At 40.6% G+C, this 21,846-nt stretch overlaps 1 protein-coding gene across 3 annotated transcripts in view; it reads right to left on the bottom strand.

Annotated features, from left to right (window-relative positions):
• Positions 1-21,846, bottom strand: part of tet3 (tet methylcytosine dioxygenase 3) — a 75,914-nt gene that overhangs the window by 40,381 nt on the left and 13,687 nt on the right. The window contains exons 1-2 of one of the 3 annotated variants that reach the window (XM_057831310.1): positions 19,089-19,117; positions 18,536-18,595 (exon numbers count right to left, since the gene is read on the bottom strand). The exons of the other annotated variants lie outside the window; for them this stretch is intronic. The gene's annotated coding sequence lies outside the window, so the exon portion shown is untranslated. Of the gene's footprint in view, positions 1-18,535; positions 18,596-19,088; positions 19,118-21,846 lie in introns of those variants that run through there. 3 annotated transcript variants of the gene reach the window in all.

The raw sequence follows: 21,846 nt of genomic DNA, 5'->3' as shown, positions 1-21,846 counted from the left end.
ATTACATCGAATGCTTTACCCAAGCTTTTTGCCTTTTCCGCTTCAATTCTGCATAACACTGGTTTTGCATGTAATTTCTCAAGATTGCATTGCTTGAGTAGGGCTGCTGAAATGGTTTTTCTTGCCATGACATCCTCTTTCAGCGCAGCCCATGGCGAGGGACGACTAAGACTGGTGCCTTGCGTTAACCGGCAGTCGATCCTGAAGTAAAGCGCACAATTGGGAGTGAGGTCGTTGTCGGACTTGCTAGGGTAATGCGAAAGAGTTGATTTCGATACGATCTTCTCATTCCGCGACGTGGGAAGGGAGTTAGAATGAAAGGCGGCAATGGGAGCCTAAAACTACATAGTGGCAAGGAAAAATTGGATGACATTTGAAATCAGCTGGGACGAAGAGCAGGATAACTAGAGGAATAGGGAAGAGATACTGAGGAATGCTATGGAGAAGGTCGTCTTGTTTTGTCACAGATGACGGAAGAATGCGGACGAGTCGCTTTGTTGTTGTTGTGAGGGCTTCTACGAAGACTGCCGGTGACAAGCCCACTGCATTTGCAAACATGCAAGCCTTGTTCTCTTGTGACCACCAGGCCAAGATCACACTGCCTGTTGTTGCTCCTCACCATCGTTATCACTGGCGAACGCTTCTTCTTACTACTTGCTGGTTGATTGGCCTTGTGGAGTCGCTCCTCTTCTCAATAATCACTGCGGTGAAGGAGAAGGAAAAACATGGCTGCCTCCGCCAAAGCAAACCGCTGGCATCTGCCGCGAGTGTAAATTTCCCGACATTATCGGCCATTTGCAGACTTCGCCATTCTTTGACAGAACTGACTTCCGCTCCTACTTGGTGCTTTTTCTGTTCCTATTAGCCTCCTCGCTCTGTCGTTTCTACAGGCTTTCTCAATCTCTCCATTTACTTCCCGGAGCCTTTTCTCGCTCAAGCTTACTGCAGCTTTCTCTGGTTCTGACGATTGCACATTGTCTGCCTTGCCGCTGCCGCACGTATTTTGATATATACACACAGAACATATGAGCGTCATCTCCGAAGCGAAACGGCGCAGCCTGAGCCTTCTAAGGGAAGAACAGAAGTGGAGCGTAGGCCACATGACGAGAGAGGACCAATGAGCTAGAGGAAAGGAGTGAGCAGCCGAGGCAGGAAGCACATGTTGATGACATACGTCATTGGCGTCATTGTGTCATCATTACCGCCCACCAACACATTTGCCTGCACCAACACAGTGGGCATGAAGGACCACACGCACACTCAAAAACTTGCACTCTCACTCAATCGAGTGTTCTGGCTGACTCCCCCGGCTGCTGTGACACAACACTTCAGGCTCAGATCACGAGCCCAACACCCAAAAGTCATTATTTTAAAGTCAACACTGCATTCTGACTGAATCAAAGGTCAAATACTGGCTAACATTATCTAACGTTGACTAAAATGAGCTGAAGTACTATAAAAATATCTCATCCAGCATGTTTGTTTCCTTCTCTGACTGGTGTGGCATAAAAATACACGGCAGAGTGACAATGGAATTTCTAAAGGAAGGAGCTAAATGAGAACATTTAATTCAAATAGTAAATATGTCCATTAAAATCTGGCATACAACCAAAATTATCAAGAAATTCCTCAGAATCTAAATTATCGGCGCATTTGTTGTGACATTTTCTGAGAAGAAGTAGGCATGAGTACATTTGTCCAGGCATCACACACACACAAATGCATGGCATCAGAAATGTTATAATTTATAGTGGGAAGCAAAAATGTTATATTGTGTGTACATACAGTGGGGCAAATAAGTATTTAGTCAACCACTAATTGTGCAAGTTCTCCCACTTGAAAATATTAGAGAGGCCTGTAATTGTCAACATGGGTAAACCTCAACCATGAGAGACAGAATGTGGAAAAAAAAAAACAGAAAATCACATTGTTTGATTTTTAAAGAATTTCTTTGCAAATAATGGTGGTATATAAGTATTCGGTCAATACCAAAAGTTCATCTCAATACTTTGTTATGTACCCTTTGTTGGCAATAACGGAGGCCAAACGTTTTCTTTAACTCTTCACAAGCTTTTCATACACTGTTGCTGGTATTTGGCCCATTCCTCCATGCAGATCTCCTCTAGAGCAGTGATGTTTTGGGGCTGTCGTTGGGCAACAAGGACTTTCAACTCCCTCCACAGATTTTCTATGGGGTTGAGATCTGGAGACTGGCTAGGCCAATCCAGGACCTTGAAATGCTTCTTACGAAACCACTCCTTTGTTGCCCTGGCTGTGTGTCTGGGATCGTTGTCATGCTGAAAGACCCAGCCACGTCTCATCTTCAATTCCCTTGCTGATGGAAGGAGATTTTCACCCAAAATCACTCGATACATGGCCTCATTCATTTTTTCCTTTACACAGATCAGTGATCCTGCTCCCTTTGCAGAAAAAACGCCCCAAAGCATGATGTTTCCACCCCCATGCTTCGCAGTGGGTATGGTGTTCTTCGGATGCAATTCATTATTCTTTATCCTCCAAATACGAGAACCTGTGTTTCTACCAAAAAGTTCTATTTTGGTTTCATCTGACCATAATACATTCTCCCAGGCCTCTTCTGGATCATCCAAATACAGTGATACCTCAGCTCACGAACGCTTAAGCTCACAAACTTTTCGCCTCAAGAACATTAAATTCGCGAGCATATAGTCTCTGCTGACGAACTAGTTTTCGGCGGACGAACGAAACCACGCGGTCGAACAGCGCCACGAGAAGCTGACGCACGCCCACGTCGTCCCAGTTCATCCCCTCCCTTTCGTTGAGTGCGGACGTGGTTTGTGTTTGATAGACATTTTGGACCATATTGAGTGTACTTTTGCTATTATGGGACCGAAAAAGAGTTACCTACAGTCATTATGGAAGGTGACTCGTGTTACCAATTCGCCCTCGACTGGTAATTGGCGGTGCTTTCAGCTTCCCACCGTAGTGAGAAGTGGACCGGCGAGTCACGTTGGCTCGTTGTCGTCGCTTGTCTTCGGTTCGCCCGATTTCCTCTCCAGAAAGGTGGCGGCGTGCATACAAACACCCAGAGGCGTCGGATGGCTTTTTGTGGGCACTTTTATTAACAACCAAAAGCATGTGTGGGACACAGCGCTGGAGTCTACGCTAACTGTGCACTTTGCCGGTAACACTCTCCTTCCAAACAGTAACTCCCTCCCTCCCTCCTCCTCCCACTCCATTCCATCAAGCCATCAACTACCATCACAAAGGTAAATAAAACGACTTTATTCTACAGTACAGTTTATTTCTTTAATTATAATACAATAGCACATTTATTATACATAAAATAAGGTATATTTTTGTGTAGTTTTAAGGCTTATTTAGTAGAAAATTATGTTTTATAGGGACCTGGCAACGGATTATTCTCATTTTAATGGTTTTTTATGGGAAATAAATGTTCGGAAGACGAACTTTTCGCCTTACACACACTTTCTGGGAACCAATTATGTTCGTGAGCTGAGGTATCACTGTACTCTCTAGCCAACCGCAGACGGGCCTGGACGTGTACTGGCTTCAGCAGGGGGACACGTCTGGCAGTGCAGGATTTGAGTCCCTGGCGGCGCATTGTGTTACTGATAGTAGCCTTTGTTACTGTGGTCCTAGCTCTCTGTAGGTCATTCACTAGGTCCCCCCGTGTGGTTCTGGGATTTTTGCTCACCGTTCTTGTTATCATTTTGACGCCACGGGGTGAGATCTTGCATGGGGCCCCAGATCGAGGGATATTATCAGACACTTATAAGACACTTATCAGTGGTCTTGTATGTCTTTCATTTTCTAATAATCGCTCCCACAGTTGATTTCTTTACACCAAGCATTTTATCTATTGCAGATTCAGTCTTCCCAGCCTGGTGCAGGTCTACAATTTTGTCTTTGGTGTCCTTCAGCAGCTCTTTGGTCTTGGCCATAGTGGAGTTTGGATTGTGACTGACTGAGGTTGTGGACAGGTGTCTTTTATACCGATAATGAGTTAAAACAAGTGCCAATAATACAGATAACAAGTGGAGCCTCGTTAGAAGACGTTAGACCTCTTTGACAGCCAGAAATCTTGCTTGTTTGTACAGGACCAAATACTTATTTTCCACTCTGGTATGGAAATAAATTCTTTAAAAATCAAACAATGTGATTTTCAGTTTTTTTTTTTCCCCCCACATTCTGTCTCTCACGGTTGAGGTTTACCCATGTTGACAATTACAGGCCTCACTAATCTTTTCAAGTAGGAGAACTTGCACATTTGGTGGTTGACTAAATACTTATTTGTCCCACAGTAACTGTCGTAGCTGATGGGAAACATTCATGATAGCATTTTCTATTTACTAACCTTTAATTTTGTATAAATACGACATCATATTGGAGGTATTGCCTCCTCAGCAGCCACCCTCGGCAAACATGTTTTACATGTTGGTTGGCCCTCCTCCTCTAAGCCGTGGACGTCTGTAGCTTTTCTGTAGCCGAAGTATTCCCATACCAGCGATTTCATGCAGATTTCAGGAGTTTCACCTCCTCCAGCCATCGTGGAGCACAGCTGACTCTCTAACATTGAGCAACAACCCGTGAGGGAGGGTTGAGCCTTACAGCTGCAAGTGAGGGATTTCTCCATGCATTTTTAGGACATAAAAAATAGCTAATACCTTAAAGACGGTATGACAATTTTTTGGGCGGTTTTGAATCCTTGACATTTTCATACCATGGTATACCTTGAAACCGGTAATTGGCACATGTCTAACTGATATGATGGATTTTAAAAATTTTACTTGTACTTTTGTATTACGCCACAACCACAATTCTTGAAATTTTTAAGAAAAAATTTGAAACCTAAACTCAAGATATTACAGTTAGTGAAACTTAAGAATTGCACTGTTCCAGACCAGGGCTAAAGACCAGGGCTTTTCTTGTTATTAAAATAAGTGCCTTTACAAGCTGGACATTTTGCTTTAGTTTGAAATGAAAATAAAGATAAGTGAAAGTGTAACCATTTATTTATGCTTTTGAACTATATTTACTGTTGCAAACGCCTGGATTTTTTTTTAAAATTCACTGAACTTCAATATTGGTGGTTACTAACCTCTTTGACTACTAATAATCATTATCCGATATCAAGACTGGAGAAAAAAAAATCCAATTAAAGTTGAACTATTAATTTCATCAAAGTGTGTTCACTACTAGAAATCTTCAGTCATCAATTATTATTTCCTAAAAACTCTCTTGAAAACATTTTCATCATAATCACGCTTTTCTGAATGTGAATAAAATAAAACATTTCGGAGAATGCACTACATAATGAACATATTGTCACATTTCGTAGGCACTACAATTGCCATTAACATAAATTATTGGTGTCTTAAACAAAACAATGATGTCATTCAATAATCTATAAGTGTTCATTACATAAATTCAAGGGTAAACACACAGACAGATGCAACACCAGGCTTACGAGGACTTCACCTGACATCACTTCTCGGACACGTGTTAAAACCTCATTCAGCTGAACATGAAACCAAAATATTCCCAATGGGACTTTATTACTATAAAGCAACAAAAAAGAATTACTCTATATAAATTAGAATCATAAAATAAAGAATTAAAAACAATTTAAAAAAATTTTAATGGTCCCAAAGTGGAATTATTTAAGGTTATCTCATATTCAAACATGAAAACGAGGGCAGACCTATTTTGAGTAAAAATAAATAAATAAATAAATAAAAACGATAAGCAGCTATATACATACATGTATCCACAGCTACATACAGCAAAAGCAAAATATCAGCAGTATATTTCTTTTGTAAAAATATAGACTTACAGTAAACCTGTAGTAACCTGGCACCGATCGTAATTCTAAAAGGATTCCTTCCACATCGTATAAACTGCTCTCTTCTCAAAGTTTTTCTCCAATTCTCTTGTCTTTTTCATTCTCCTTTTCTAAGCAGCACACAGGAAAGGTAGGAGGCATGACTGACAACACAATCCTTTCTGAGCAGTGTTGGTTAACTTGCATATGACTAAGCCTGAGTCATCTTTTCTTCCAAATGACTACTAGCATAAACCCCCTAAGACATCACAGATGAAGTTGAAATAGTTATTAATTCCATTGCTTTCACATCAGCCATTGAGGTTTCTATGGGATGGAGATTTATAGATGAAATTGTTGGTATCTTTTCTCAGTAGCTGTTAAAACCTCACATGTAGGGCTGCAACTAATGATTTTTTAAATTATCGATTAATCAGACAATCAAATAAACAATGAATCGATTAATTGGAAAATGTCACTTTTTTTAGGTTACCTTAATTTACCTTGAAGTTGTTTTAGGCATGTTTTAAGTAACAATGAAGACAAAATGGGTGACTGGATTTCCTTCAAAAATCCTATTTTATTACAGCTTCCTGACTTAACTGTAGTCTACAAGGAGGAAATATGTTCCGGTACACTAAGGATGTCCCAAACGACTAATTTTCTCCCGATTAGTCAGCTGACTATTTTTACGATTAGTCGACTAATTTTTTTTTTTTTTTTTTTTTTACTAATTTAGCAATGAAATTTTTGTTGACGCTTATTAATTCACAAAAATATTTTGGAACACTTCAAATCTTTATTAAAGTACAAATAAACATGTAAATAATAATTGATCACACATAAACAATGAGGTCAAATGCTGATAGCATTTACTAGCGCAAAAGAAGGGAATGTAAACATTCAGAACACTGACTTTGCCATTCCAACATTATTCAAAACAATTCTTAAAAAAAAATTCTAGCATTATTATTATAGTAGCTATACTACTATATACTGTATAATAGTGTTATAATAATTATAACAATTATTCATTGCCAATCATATTTTTCATTAAAGGGTGTCATTTTTAAGCTATTGTTAGTTTAGAATCTGAATCCTGTAGTATTATAGTATTTACATATTATTGTATTAATTCAGAAGTATGTGTGATTAACTCCAGAAATTGTTATTTATATGACGGACATGATGTGCTTTATTTTGAAATGTTCACCGGAATTACATTCACTTAACCGCTAACCGTAAGCTTTACAGTCCGCAAAAAACACTTTTCGTCATTGCTTGTGGTGTCACTAATAGATTTTTTTTTCTTTTCATTTTTTTGTTTGCAAAAGCTGTTAACCAGCGATTTTTCATGTTTGAAGTGTCACCTTTTAACCGCAAATTTGCGTTTTGGAGAAGACTGCCAATGTTTTATAACAGGCTAAAGTAGGTTGTCTTTTTTTCCCCATTACTCTCAAAGTAGCAATGCTAACGTACAGTGTTTAATATAGATGTGTTTCCTTAGTTTGTATGTCTGCACTGTAATTCTGCGGCGTGTTGATGACCAATAAATCTACATCTACATCTACACGCACGCACAAATGTATGCACGCAAGCACGCGGTGATAAAACGCAGCCGTGAAAATTACCGCCCTCATTTTTATTTACCTTGCGATAAATGGACTCATTGAATATTGCGACAGGCTTAGCAACTTCAATAAAACATGTCATTAGTTAGATGGACTTACGACTCCGCCCCAAGTAAAAACCTTCTCCTCGGATCTACACAATTCATGTAGGTCACCCTTTTTTTACTTCAAAACGGCGAATTTCGACGAAAGGTGAGAGATTTTCATGCCTGGCAACTGTATCAAATTCGTTGGCAACTAATTCATTCATCGATTTTAATCGATTAGTTGTTGCAGCCTTAGTAATAAGAAGATAGTTTAGACTAGTAGAGATAGGAATCTTGGAGCACCTAACAATTCGATTACGATTATGATTCAGAGGCTACGATTCGATTATAAATCGATTATTGATGCACCCTTCCCAGCTATTAGCTGCTTTTAATGTTTCGTACATTAGTTACAAATATTGTACAAAAATCCTCTCCGGCTTAAATAAACTACTGTTTCACTATCAATTTAACAGTTCAAAACAGTTAATAAAATACTCTAGTCCCCATTCTGTATCAGCAGCTTTAAACTACATTCAATTAATTTTATGTTGTGAATCAACCGTTAGTTGTTAAAGTTGTTAAAATTGCTCCCGTTTTTTTCATAAATTCCCTTCTGTCTACTTTTGACGTGAAATTTTTAAAACAGCTTCATCATCTAAAGATAGATTCAAGTCAAGATTTTGCCAATTTAGAAGTATTTTAGATAAAAAGCGAATTAGGTTCCCTCGGAAGGTTCGCTACAACAGCCTTTCAGAGAAGTCTACTGCTTTAAGATGGCGGCTGTTTACTAACGCCGGCAAGTCTGTCATTTCGCATCTAGTTCTCTTTAAATGTGCTAACGCTGCCGAGTCCGTCATTCCGCATCTAGTTCTATATACATAAGATATCTACCGTAGCATTATGTGGACATAGTTTGTAGCAACGTGGGCGTTGTTTGAAGTGGCTGTCAGCCACAGTTAGGTATTTAATCTAGCGACATAAATTGTCGGTCTAATCTTCATTGCGTCCCGAAGACCGCGCTGACTGTGTTTTATTTCTGCTTTATTTGGCATTTTTCAATAATCAGAATTTGTATCGGAAATTTCGCACGCCTCTATAGACGATATTGGAAAAAACTGACATTGCGACTTTTGGTTTTTTTTCGATATATATTGCGATATTAAGCGACTTTTGGGGGTTTTTCGATATATACTGCGATATTAGAACTAGAAGAATGTTCGCCAGATGACTCAAATAGCTCTGCTTGGCAAGACTTTGGTTGACTCACTATGACCTCATTGTATTCATATAATAGCATTTAATCAAGGGGGTTCCTCTGTGAATGATGAAGATTGGTGTACATAAAAGGGATCCAGGAAGCCATGTCTCAGCACAATTGCTCCTTTTATGAAGCTAAACAAAAGTTTATTTTTGAAAAAAAAAAAACAACAACAACAATCGCATGTCCTGCGATGGGGCTATTAAGTTCAAACAATATACAGCGATCCCTCGTTTTTCAAGGTTAATGGGGCCCAGAACCCGCTGCGATAAGTGAAAAACCACGAAGTAGCAAAAAAAACTTTTTTTTGTGTGTGTGTTCAATGTATTTATTCAGATTTATCATTGGAAAGAGATGTATATGAGACATGCTTTTCACCTTTTTTCTCCAAAGTATAATCGAAAAAAAAAATTTTTTTATATATATTTTAATACAGGTAAATGGCTTTTAAGCACTTTAAATGTAATAATTATAAGTTTTAAACATGTTACTTTTCACACAGAATTATTTTTAAACAACAAAAAAAGTAAACACCCAATCCATTTAAAAAACAAAAAAATGCTTGTCTTTATAGAGTGATTCCACTCAAATTCACTCCAGCTGCAAATTTACACACAATGAGTTGCCACAGCAACTGTTTAACATGTTAAACAATGATTGACGCACACAGCGCCCTGAAGGTTGAGTCTCTGGCAAGATCAAAGCTTGACCCTCAGTCAATCATTGTTTACAAACAAAGAGCAGGGAGAGGGAGGCAGGGAAGGGGAGTCAGACTACACGATCGGCTCGGGACAGAAAAATCCGCAATGGACTGAAAGCGCGAAGTAGCGAGGGATCCCTGTGTTGTGCAGGCCTAGTTTAGACAGTCAGATGTCTGAAAATTGCCAAAAATGTGAGTTGTTGTTTTCCAAAGTAAAAGCAGATTTTTGTTCATGTCCTACTTTGACTTAACAAAAATATAATGAAGAAATCTGATAATATTTACAACTGAGAAGTTATATGTATGTTATAATTTCAAGAATATAGAGAAGTTTAAGGAGAAGAAGGTCCTAAACCATTAATTGGTTATCAAAATAATTGTCGATTAATTTGCTAATCGATTAGTTGTCGATTAATCGTTGCACCTCTACTCACATGAACAGCACAGTCATGTCAAGTGTGACAGCTTGCTCCTCCTCCAGTCATTTAGTGTCAACTGAATCCTTTTTTTTCCTCCATTGTAGATACCATTGACCTCCATACACAATTGCCCCCTTCCCCCACCAAACAAGCCTCATTGCCCTGAAGTGTAATGGCATCAAGGTCATCTGATCTGACTCCTTCCCCACCCCCCTCGTAGTGCTTTTGCTTTTTACGCCGTTTCTTTACCTTCACTCTTCTATTCCAACGTCTGTTTCTCATTAGCAAGTCACGGACATGCACAAGAGCAAATGCTGCAGCAAATACAACTAAACAACATGCTTGGCCAGTCGGCTTCTCCCGCCCCTCTCCCTCTTTCTTGTTTCGCATGCACATGACTGCACACGCGCATGCTAGTATGCATACAGTATTGGATTGTTCACTGAGGGTCATTGGGTTTGTTGGAGGGAGGGACCAGAGGCAACAGGGGCGAACAGAGCATGTATAGTTGTGCTCAGAAGTTTACAAATAATATTCATTTTTATTTTTGTAATTAATTCAGGCTGTTCATATTCATAGATTAAATGAATGGTAAAGCAAACACTGAATGTACAACTTGGAATTTCATGAGGATGGATGGCCTAAAAAGCTCAGGCTTGTCTTGTCAGACTATAAAGTCGGGGTGCAACGGTACACAAAAATCTCGGTTCAGTACGTACATCGGTTTTGAGGTCACGGTTCGGTTCATTTTCGGTACAGTAAAAAAAAAACAAAATGCAAAATATAAATGTGCCAGTTGTTTATTACACACCTTTGTGCTTTCAACAATAGGAACATTAGCCTATACAAAGCTAGAATTCTGCTCAAAAAGTAGCGGGTATTTAAAGATAATCCAACAACAATTTGCCTTACAGACCCCGCGTACTGGTCAGCTTTCTTTCTGAAAGAAAGAAGAAAAAAGAAGTCCTGTGCTAAAGAGAAAAGCAATCCCAATGACAAAGATTTTAACATGTATTTTAGAAATGAAATGCGTCAGTGAATCATTTTTCCCCCTTATGAACGGTTTTCAAAAGCTTTATTGGTGGATTTTCTCAAGTTAAAGCGCCAGACAGAAATTAATAAATTTAATTGTGTAAGCAGGATCTGTGTATTATTCTTATTATTTAATTACAGGTGTTTTAGCTCATTTCAATTTATTTTATTTAAATGGGCTATTATTTATTTTATTATGTATTTATATTTTACAAATGTGATGTAGTATTCATTTTTATTGTATATCTTATGTTGTATAACTTTAGTTCCTATGTGAATATTAGTTCCTACTTGTTTTGTTGTGGTAGGAGGGTTTTGTATTGAACACGGGGCCGTGTTGGTTATTATTACAGCAGAGAAGACAGCAGTAAATCAACAAAGACAAGTCAACTGTGCCCCGATCTACCACTGAAGAGATCTGATGGACTCAAAAAGTGGGTTCCGATTGCATATTAGTTTGAAAATCGACCGGATACACTGTATTTTTACACGAGTGTCTTCCGGTCTGCCCGATTCTAGCTACCGGTAGTAGTACTGACGCAGGAGAGTCGCGTCTCGCGTCAAATAATTAACTTTGCCATTCTTTTCGCGTGCGTCGTGTTGAGCCACTTCTGGGACACGTCTAACACGCGGCCGCACTGCGACTGGTGTGCATTGGCTGATTGACTTTAACGCCCGCATTTCACTGCGTTCTCGCGGCGGCCACGTTGTCGCGCCGTTGATGTTTCTGGGTCATACTGTCCTACTGTGTTGGTCCTCACTATAGTAGAGAAGACGGAGTAAATATAATCTACACAAAGAAACTGTAACCCGATCGACTCACAACCTCGAAAAGTAAGGGTTACATTACGTCAGAAACTCGTTCGGTACGACTCCGTTCCGAACCGAGCACCACGTACCAAAGCGGTTCAATACAAATACATGCACCGTTACACCCTTACTATAAAGCTTTTCTCCAAAAGGTTGGATGGTTTTTCAAGGGTTTCACCTTGTCAGTCTACACTGTAAAATACCCACAAAATTTGCGCCGACCGTCGAGATCACAGACAGTCTACGGCCGTATTGTCGAGCCAGTTCACGGATGCGTACACCACGCTCATATTTTTCTATTATTTCCATCTTCATTTCAATGGTAATTGTCAACCTTTTCCTTTTTTCACCACCTGCACCAACATTCTTGGAACCAATGTTGATTTCGCTCACAAGAAAATCCGCAGTCCGTCTGTCTTGCGAGAAAACAGAGAAACTGCGGCACTGTCATTAATCGTCGTATTTCGAAAAGATCGTGTGTTGAAGCGATCGTATGTCGAGGTACCACTCTATGTCATCTGAGTGAGACTTCTGCTCAAGATGTTCTGTACTTCTGTACAGAGCATCTTGTAATATTCGTAAACAGAGTATTTTGTTTTGAAAGGGTACCAGCAGGGCCTGGTTTAATACAAACAATATGATTTGTCATTTACTGGTTACATTATTTTTGCATTATTTTTACTGATCTCAAAAGATAGGCATCGGACCGATATAGGATTGGTATCGGCAAAACATATACTAAAAAAAAAAAAATCGAATAGGAAGTCAAAAAATCAGCATAGGGACATTCCTAGTGAAAATACTGGCAGTTGTGATTGTCAAAATTTACTGTTAAAGAAACAGATAAAATGTAAAATACACGTAAAAATGATAGAGCGCTTCAGTAACCGTAAATTTTGCGGTATATTTCTTTTAACAGAAAATCATGGTAGATGTTTCGTTCAGTTTTGATGAAGGTGCGCTCCTTTTCTCACTCTTTCAACTGGATTTTTTATGTTTTATTTGTAGGCACGAGCCCGAAAACCCCCCCCTGAAATTTTATGTTTTATTTGTGAGGACTCAGGAGAAGGAGGAAATGTGGGGATGCGATGCGTGGTTGCGTTTTGTGTGATCACATTTGTGACAATGCCGGTGCACATGTGCCTAATGATAACAAAACTAACAAAAGGGGAAGATTGAAAAGAGAGCGGGGCCACTGTGTTTACGTGCGCAGGCATGCACAGCGCCTTCTCTGTTTTATCCAAATTATTTATTTTATTTAACATCCATACATCGTTTTAGTATAAATATATGAATATATATTTATTTTTTTAAAAGTTAGCGAGAGAGAAGTTGGCCCGACTCGACCGTAAATAATCACACATAAGTCGCTCCAGAGTATATGACGCACCCTCTGCCAAACTATGAAAAAAAAACTGCGACTTATAGTACCGAAAAATACAGTAATCGTTTAATTAATCGTCCGATTAATCGATTATGAAAATAATCGTTCGTTGCAGCTGGAGATGTCCCGATCCGATATTTGGATCGGATCGGACGCCGATATGGGCATAGGAGTATGTTAAGAAAACCGAAGACAAAAAGAAAGGTCCTACGCAACTAACACTGGCAGAAACTTTTGCTATGCGTGACAAACTGGCACTCGACAGTCCCAAGCCCATGAATAACAAGAGTCATTGCCGAAGAATTCATTCTGGATGACGAGCCATTATCTCTCATGAGTAAAGACGCACTATCCAACACTTCGAACCACGGTACAACATGCCCAGCCGTCATTACATCCTTGAGCGATTCGGCCGTGGAAGATTCGAGAACGATTCACAAACATCCAAATTCCGATTATTGAAATATGTCAAGTAAAGTGGAACTAATACACAGCGCGGTCTTCGGGACGCAATGACAAACTGACCGCATTGCGTCCCGAAAGTAAACATAATGCTTATCATAGACCCGGGTAATGCCAATGCTCAACTCACGGCTTTAGCTCAACTCATGCCGCTGGATAAAAAACACAAGAATACCTGACTGCTGCTGACAGCCGCAACAAACTACGTCAACGTCGTTTTACTGGAGATAATAGATATCATATGTATATAGAACTAGATGCAAAACGACAGACTCGACTGCGTTAGCAACATTGAAGTATTGAAAACCAGATGCGTTAGTAAACAGCCGCCATCTTAAAGCAGAAGACTTCCCTAGTAGGCTGTTGTGAACCTTCCAAGCGAACCTAATTAACTTTTTATCTAAAATACTCCTAAATCGGCAAAATCTTGACTTGAATCTATCTTCAAAACAGTTTTAAAACTTTCACATGTCGAAAGTAGACAGAAGGGAAATTATGGAATAACGGGAGCAATTTTAAAACTTTAACAGTTGATTCGCAAAATTAAATGAATTGAATGTAGTTTAAAGCTGCTGATACAGAATGGGGACTTTGAGTATTTTATTTACTGTTTTAAAATGTTAACTTGATACTGAAATAGTCGTTTATTTAAACCTGAGAGGCTTTTTATACAATTTTTTAAGTAATGCACAAAATTGAAAGCATCTAATAGCTTGGGGGATTTGTGGGATTTTCCACAGAGGTTGTTGGTGTGTTTTGCGTTTTAAGACAGTTTACAATATTATTTGCACGTTTTACTGACTGACTATGCCATTTCTGTTTGTTAATTATAATGTTTTGTGTTTGTCACTGAATAAATAGGTCAGTTTCTTGTTACCAACCCTTGTGTGTTATTCAAACTCACCTAATTCCGCTGGCAAGTTGTTATCAAGAGTACTAAAACCTTTTTCAACATGAGTCTGACAACTAAGTAAGGAGGCTAAATAAATTTAAACTTTAACACATGCTCAGATAGGCCGGTATCGGTATCGGCCAGTATCGGTATCGGATCAGAAGTGCAAAACAATATCGGTATCGGATTGGAAGTGCAAAAACCTGGATCGGGATATCCCTAGCTGCAGCCCTACAGTACAGTTTTTAAAGTTTTCCATTTGGCAACTGTACAGGAGGCTCCTAGTTCATGGGAGGTTCGATTCTTGGTGGCTGCTCCAGGAACATCTGTCCTGAAAGATGTTGTTCTATACTTCTACAGATAGCGTTACAATTAATTCCAATAATCCAAACATAGGCATGACAATAAATATAGAATATTTTATTGACACTTTCATTTGTAGCTCTTTCTAAAATTTTTGGTGTGTGTATTGGTTCTACATTAGTGATTGGTGTATCCAGACTGAGTCATGCCATCCGACATTTGGCACGTGCAAGTCAGCACGAGAAGCCCAGCTGGGAAAGGGAAAGCCCACCCCCCCACGCACTCCTCTCTGAAATCCACACAAAAGAGAAAGTAGGAGTGGTTAGGGTGGGAGATGGAAAATAAATAGAGAAGGTGGTAGTGGGCGGGGTCTCCAAGGCCGCACGAAGTGCATGGAGGTCTCCATTTTTTTTTTTTTTTTTTTTTTTTTTTTTTAAAAAGGAGGTCTCTTTGTCCTTGTTCTTTGAATGTAAAGAATGTAATAATACACAAAATGTGTCCAACAGACAAAGACGCCTTACACAAAAGGGTACTTACAAAAATTAAAGGACCTGGACATATTGTGAACACGAATACAAAATCAGGAAAATGTTTTACCCAAGCTTTTTTTTTAACATTATGGAAGATTATCTTCTTAGCTGAATTGCACAAAAAATGACCTTGAATTAAAAACAGCTCAGACTTAAAAGAAAACAACACCATAACCTATTCACTACTGCATAGTGGCTACTTGCCATCCTTGTCTCTCTCAGGACTTGAGCTAAGATTAGCTCTCCATATGTCTAGTCAAGCAGAGCCAGTTTTAAAGGGCCAGCACTCTGCCCATGGTAACATGTATGGATGAAGTGTAAGTAATGCAGATTTACATGTAGCGGCAACTCGTATATTTCACTCTACTTCACTCTTTTTCCTTTTGATAAACCAATCACTCATTTGGTACATGTTTTAATACAAGTGTGTGCATTGGTGTGTGAAGGAAACTCAAACAGCTGTGGAGCCGTGTGACATAAAACCTGGCAGGGCTCATGTATGAAAGGCGCGCCCAGTGTGAGCTGCAGCACTGCCGGCAGTCACGTGAGAGTTAAAGAGTTAGAGCAACAGCTGAGCGGTCCGCCTACTTTTCTTTCCATACATTTTTTATTAACTGCGGCATCATGCAGCTGACAAAGTCCCTTCCCTTTTATCAAACACAAACAGCACTAACAATGCTGTCACGACATCACTAAAACAGTGTCCTAACATCCGAATTTTGTGGCACTAGACATAAGTTAACTGATAATGTAAAGCCAGGCTTGGGGAACTTGAATTCATGGACTAAAAGTAGGTGACAATTTCCTTTACATCATGAAAAACCTTATCATGTCAGCGAAACAAGGTCAGCGCTTTATAAATGAATGAATTTTGACCACCATTTAAAGATTTTAACACCATGTGTCGTAGGAATGGGAACCTCTTGGTACCTAACGATACGATTCGCGATACAAAGCTCACGATAACAATGATCTGACGATATGGCGATACAACGATTATCGATACATTGGTCAGGAAATCATTCTAGGATATTCTACAAAGAACTAATAAACAGAAAAACAAGCTTCTACTGTGAATTGGAATGAGTTTATCCCTAGTACACGTCCGATCCATTTGAAGTGGGAGGGTGGCAGCGAATGAACATTCGCTGCCACATTCGCTGCCACCCTCCCACTTCAAATGGATTGAACGTCAATGGACGTTAGTGGCAGCCAATGCCAGGCAATGAGGTAATTTTGGGCCATTTAAGGTCATTTACCTGTTGATTTTCAGTAACTTCCTATTGATTTTGGGGTATTTTATGGGTCACATCCTGTTTATTTTGAGTTACAGAACAGGAAGTGACCTGGGAATCACCCAAATGAATAGGCAGTGACTCAAACTCAACAGGAAATGACCTTTAAATGGCCTAAATAGAACAGAAAGTGACATGTTAATGCCCCGAAAATCGGACCAAATGACTGTGAATGCTCTAGTTTTGAATGAACGAACGTTCCCAGTCTAAATGGATTGGGCGTCGAGCACAGTCAATGGCAGCCTTAGAGTTAACTGAGACACTATTATGGTGGAAGATTTTGGTAGCAACTTGATGGTTCTTGAGCATACCGATAACCTTTCAGGATCCAAAGTATCACGATATATCACCATTTTGATATTTTGTCACACCCCTTTTATGTAGACATGTAATATATAAGTGATCCTCAAACTACTAAAATTCTATATTTCTTGTTTCCTGTAGCTATGATGGCCAGGTGTCCTCAAACAAAAAGTTCCAAATGTATATTGAAAGTTACACTGAATGGCAGGCTTGTGTTGACTTCCTGAGTCTGTGCAATACACCAAACCACTTCCTACACTACTACACATACACATAGGGTAATAGTTGGTTACGTGACCGGCATTGGTTACTGCACCTGAGCTAAAATTAAAGCACTGATGTCATCACACAGTCAGTGTTGCCCTGGAAACTAGGTCAGTGTTAACCCCTTCGCGTACCGGACTGGGAATGCCACATAAAACCAAACATATCATTAACACACATTCCATCTGCTGTTTCTCACACTCACACCATTTTATACGTCTTTTCCCACAAAAAGGAAATCCTGTGCAGGAGAATGCAACCCATGTCAGACTCCAAACTTTATGTTGTAATAAAAACCTCTTATTTAAACGTACTTCCTTAATAGGAGCAAAGGAAGGAAACATTCAAGCACTTGCTAAATCTATCCTGACTTTTCAAAGCATCACCTGTTATTTTAAAAGTCAAGAGGGAAGCAGTGTTTGCCTTTTGGTAAGCAGGGTGATCATGAGATCTTGCGTAGATAAATCAACTGAACCACTGACTAGCATAGCAACCGTAACCATCAACAAACAAGGGCTCAGGAAATAGGCAGGCACATACACACACACATGCACAACACTTTGGACAAATCTTATGATGCAATGAAGTTCAACGCCGTCATGCTTATTATAACAACAAGTGCATTTGAAATCCAGTACAGAAAATGTGCGCGCACTATTGTCCGCATGACAGCAGGTTTTTTTCCATGTACTTTATTCTCCGACAACCTGTTTGCAGTGTCGGTGAGTATGATCCTTAGGAACTCTCCAACATCGTAACCCAGCAAAACACCTCAACAGCGCAGTCTGAACAGTGAATCCCAGCAGCGACACGCTGCGAAACGATACAATTTGGTTTCCAAACAGTAGTGCGCATGCCTGACCTACTAACTTCTACTCCCTTTACCTCATTTGACTCCAGAACCTACGTTCGGAAGGACGCCGCGCCCCCTCCCGGCTCCAGAGCCAGAATGTAGGCTTCCTCCTACTCTTCCCTCCTTCTCTCCTCGGCCTCATGTATCCACACATGCCCGGCGCCGGCACCAATCAGCGGGCAGCGTGGGACGCTTTAAACTACTGCACATCACTAAGGCTCACAACGACTTGAAGATAAAACTGAACTTTGACTTTGGGACACTTTGAAGAAATGGAAATCAGATATGGAGAGAAAGATACTGACAGGTGTCCTTTATACCTGAAAGATCTTTGGGTTTTGAGTCAACTGGATCGTGACTGAAAAATATTTTAGGTTTGTATTTTGAAAGCATTAGGCTACTTAATAACCGTAAGAACGTACACAATCTTGTTGCTGTTGGCAGAGGACCACATTCACACCTCCGTGCGATGCTTTAATGAGCTAACGCACCAACAGCTGACATGTCAGCGACACACAAGTAACAAAACTCGACGTCCTCTCTTACCTCAGCTGCCACTTCAGGGTTTCCCGAGCAACCTGGATTGTTTTCTTCCAAATTTTGTACCTTTCAAGCCATTTAACACACCAGGGGTAGGAAAGGGTAGACGGACAGAGAAATGGGAGGGGGAATAATAATCAATAGAATAATGCGACAGGAGCCCTTTCAAAACCACCTGCCATTAAGACGAGCATTTTGCCCATGAAAAGATCCAAATCTGTCAACTTTAAAGCATTCTTGTCATCTTCAGCATGCATCAAATACCAAGACAATGACATGTAGATTTAATTTCAAATGTACAATTATGGAACATCTCAAGCTAATGCAGGATTTTCAATTCATGCTTTGGACAACTCTGTAACAGAATGGCAGCCTTTCCACTTAAAACAAAAGCATTGTCTCATTTGCCATAAGCCGGCTCCCATGTCCGCACAGTGATAAAACGATCTATTTTGTCCCGATATGCTCCCTTGTCCCATCAACCTCTCCCCTCCTTTTCTTCTTAGCCACCCACTCATCAATGCTGAAACAGTGTGGATGTATCGTGATGAATATTTACCCTCTCACAGCTGCCTGGCTTTGTATTCCTTCGTCCGTTTGCAGAATCCCCATCAGACAGGAGCCGTGACTCCAGCTCCCCCTCGTCTTCACCTCTTTCCCTTTCTTCTCTTTCTTTCCTGTACCCGCTCCTCTTTCAGTTTTTTTTCTTTCTCTCTCTCTCCCTTCCTTTTTCTCTCTTTCTCACCCCCTCTTCTCTCTCGGTGTTCCAGCCGCTCATTCAGGAAGCCATCTTGTGTTTTTAATCTGGTTTTGCCGGAGCCCTCGTACACACGCTCTCTCTCTTTCTTTCCCTCTTCTCTCTCTCTCTCTGCCCCTTGCTCTCTCACTACCCCCTCCCTTGCTCCCAATCCCTTACGCTAATACACCAATAAGTCTACTTTGCCCATACACACACAAACACAAACACGCGCTCTGTGTTTTCTCTCCTTTTCTGCACAGTATTTGAACATCAACGACCCGCTCGTCCTCATTCTCGCTTCAAACATAGACATTACTGAACATATGGACATATGTGTGCACACACGCGACGTCACATTAGACATAGCACACAAAAGCAGCCCGTCCACCAATCAGAAGCCAGGCAAGGCGCTGCTGCTAGGGTGAAATTGAAGGAGCTCAAAGGGAGTGCGCCTGACGGGAGGAATTGACGCTAGTAAAAAAAGGGGAGGCTAAAATAAAAAAAGGGAAAGGACTGTAGAGAGTGCGGTGTTCCGCACCGTAAGAGGAGGCGGACAAAGACGCGGCGTCAAGGTGCATGTGATGTGTATGCGCGTGAATGTGTATCAGGGGGAGGGGTAATCTCTATGTCTCTTGTCAATTATCTCTTCAAGCTTGCCTTGCCTAAACAATGCCTCTGGTATGTGGTATCAAGCACCATCTGTGTGAGGGCTGCCTGCAATAACTGGACTGGACTGGACAACACTGTGTGCACACTGCACACACCGCATTACAATCCACCTCTGACAGCCAAAAGCACCATTCATTACGCAGCAAAGTCCTGTAAGCAGACTCCAAATAGGCAGACGTACATTGGTGCAAAGACAATAAAAGACCAGGTGTGTTTGCTTAATCTCACATAACAATCTTCAATCGTAACTTTTCATCATATCGTGTTTGTTCATAACCCAGTAAGCGCACATGATCGGGAAGCACAGTGGGTCTTAATACTTTGTCCAAATCTGTCATTGGGTAGCTTCAAATGGTAAATTCATCAAGTTTATACTGAATGGTCTGGTCAGGAACATTGCAATGATTTCACATGCTTAACTGGATATCGCCGGCAGACAAAATAAAGTCTACGTCCGACTGGCAATGACACATCGGAAGGAGCGAGTGAGAAGTAGACCGAGGAGGCGAGCGAAAAAGAGAGGGATGTGAACCGTGTCGAGGCAAGGCGAGGAAGTCCCGCAGTGACACAGCATTTGTAGCGGCTGTCTGAAGCTCTCATATGGTATGGGAAATCCCCTTCGCTGACGTCACATAGGTCACATGCGGGGATATGTGCACGGATCTTGTTTACGCGGGACAAGAGGCTTGTTTGTGGTAAGCGCAGTCGGTGAGAGAGCTCCGAGAGCGCGGCGGCGCCAATATGTACGCTCGCAGGTGGACTGCGTCGTGTTATTAGCCGTGATATTACAATCCATTTCCAATTGGGAAATAACTGTTGTAGTCAACTATTTATAATGTCTTAGCATGTGGAAGCCATAATAGTGACGTGTGAGCCGGATGAATATGAATAATTTCAGGGTCAGAATACTGGGCTTCTGGGTGAAATTTCTAGATGAACCCGAAAGGCACTATGCTGTAATCTTACAACTTGAACGTCATCTGACTCTCTCTGCACTATTGAGTGTCCAAAGTTTCAGTGTGTCAGTGCTTTTCCGGTTATCTTACAAGAAGCTGAATAGCAAAATATTCCAAGCAGGAACTTTAAAGTGCCTGTGACACGAAAAAGCATGTTTATTTCATAATACACGTGGTATTTTATGCCCCTGAATGATATGGACCGCTTGGATGTGTGTGGAAGCGATCGCTATTTTTATTTAGTTTTTTGAATCCCGCGCCATGAAAATGAGTGACTTCCGGCTTCGGTCTTGCATTGAGGAGGAGGGCGCTGTGACGTGTACGGTAGAAGACGTCCTCTTCACGCTACAGTGTACTGTTGTGTATGAGGACGAAGGATTCAGCTGATTTTGCGGATTAATACGTTTATTTTTCGCATCACGCCAGCCAAACGGCTGCAGAAAAATCATTCTGTATGAGGGAGAGGCATATGCGCCTTTTTGGAGTTTCAAAAGGTTCCCATTCACCGTGGATATTGGCCAAGCCCTACTACTGTGGGACCATTGGACTTAGAGGAAGTGAGTAAACATCTTGTTTTGTATTATGTCAAATACGAATACAGCGATTACAAAGTAAACACTACAAACTTCCTTTAAATAAAGGACTACTTACGTTTGATCATTGATAGGCATGTAAAAAGCTCTCCTAATGCTCATTAGCAGCAGCACGTTAGCTGCACAACAACTCCAGCCACCCTCCTCCGGGAAACGAACTGCAAATTGCTCTCCGCCGGGCGGTTTGCCGATCCGCAAAGACAATCGACAACCATGTCGTCATGTCAAATAATCCAGGCTAGTTATGTGTGATTTGCCGCTTCGAAGACTTTGAAACATCACTCGGTTCGGGTTAGCATGTCGGCTAGCTGTCACGCCTTCTGGTTTATTTACATTCTCCGAAGCCTGGGAAGGGAAATG

This window comes from Corythoichthys intestinalis, chromosome 3 (assembly GCF_030265065.1).
Source record: "Corythoichthys intestinalis isolate RoL2023-P3 chromosome 3, ASM3026506v1, whole genome shotgun sequence".
Lineage (NCBI taxonomy): Eukaryota > Metazoa > Chordata > Actinopteri > Syngnathiformes > Syngnathidae > Corythoichthys > Corythoichthys intestinalis.
The sequence above is the reverse complement of the archived record's forward strand: the minus strand, read 5'-3'. Positions and strand labels throughout refer to the sequence as shown.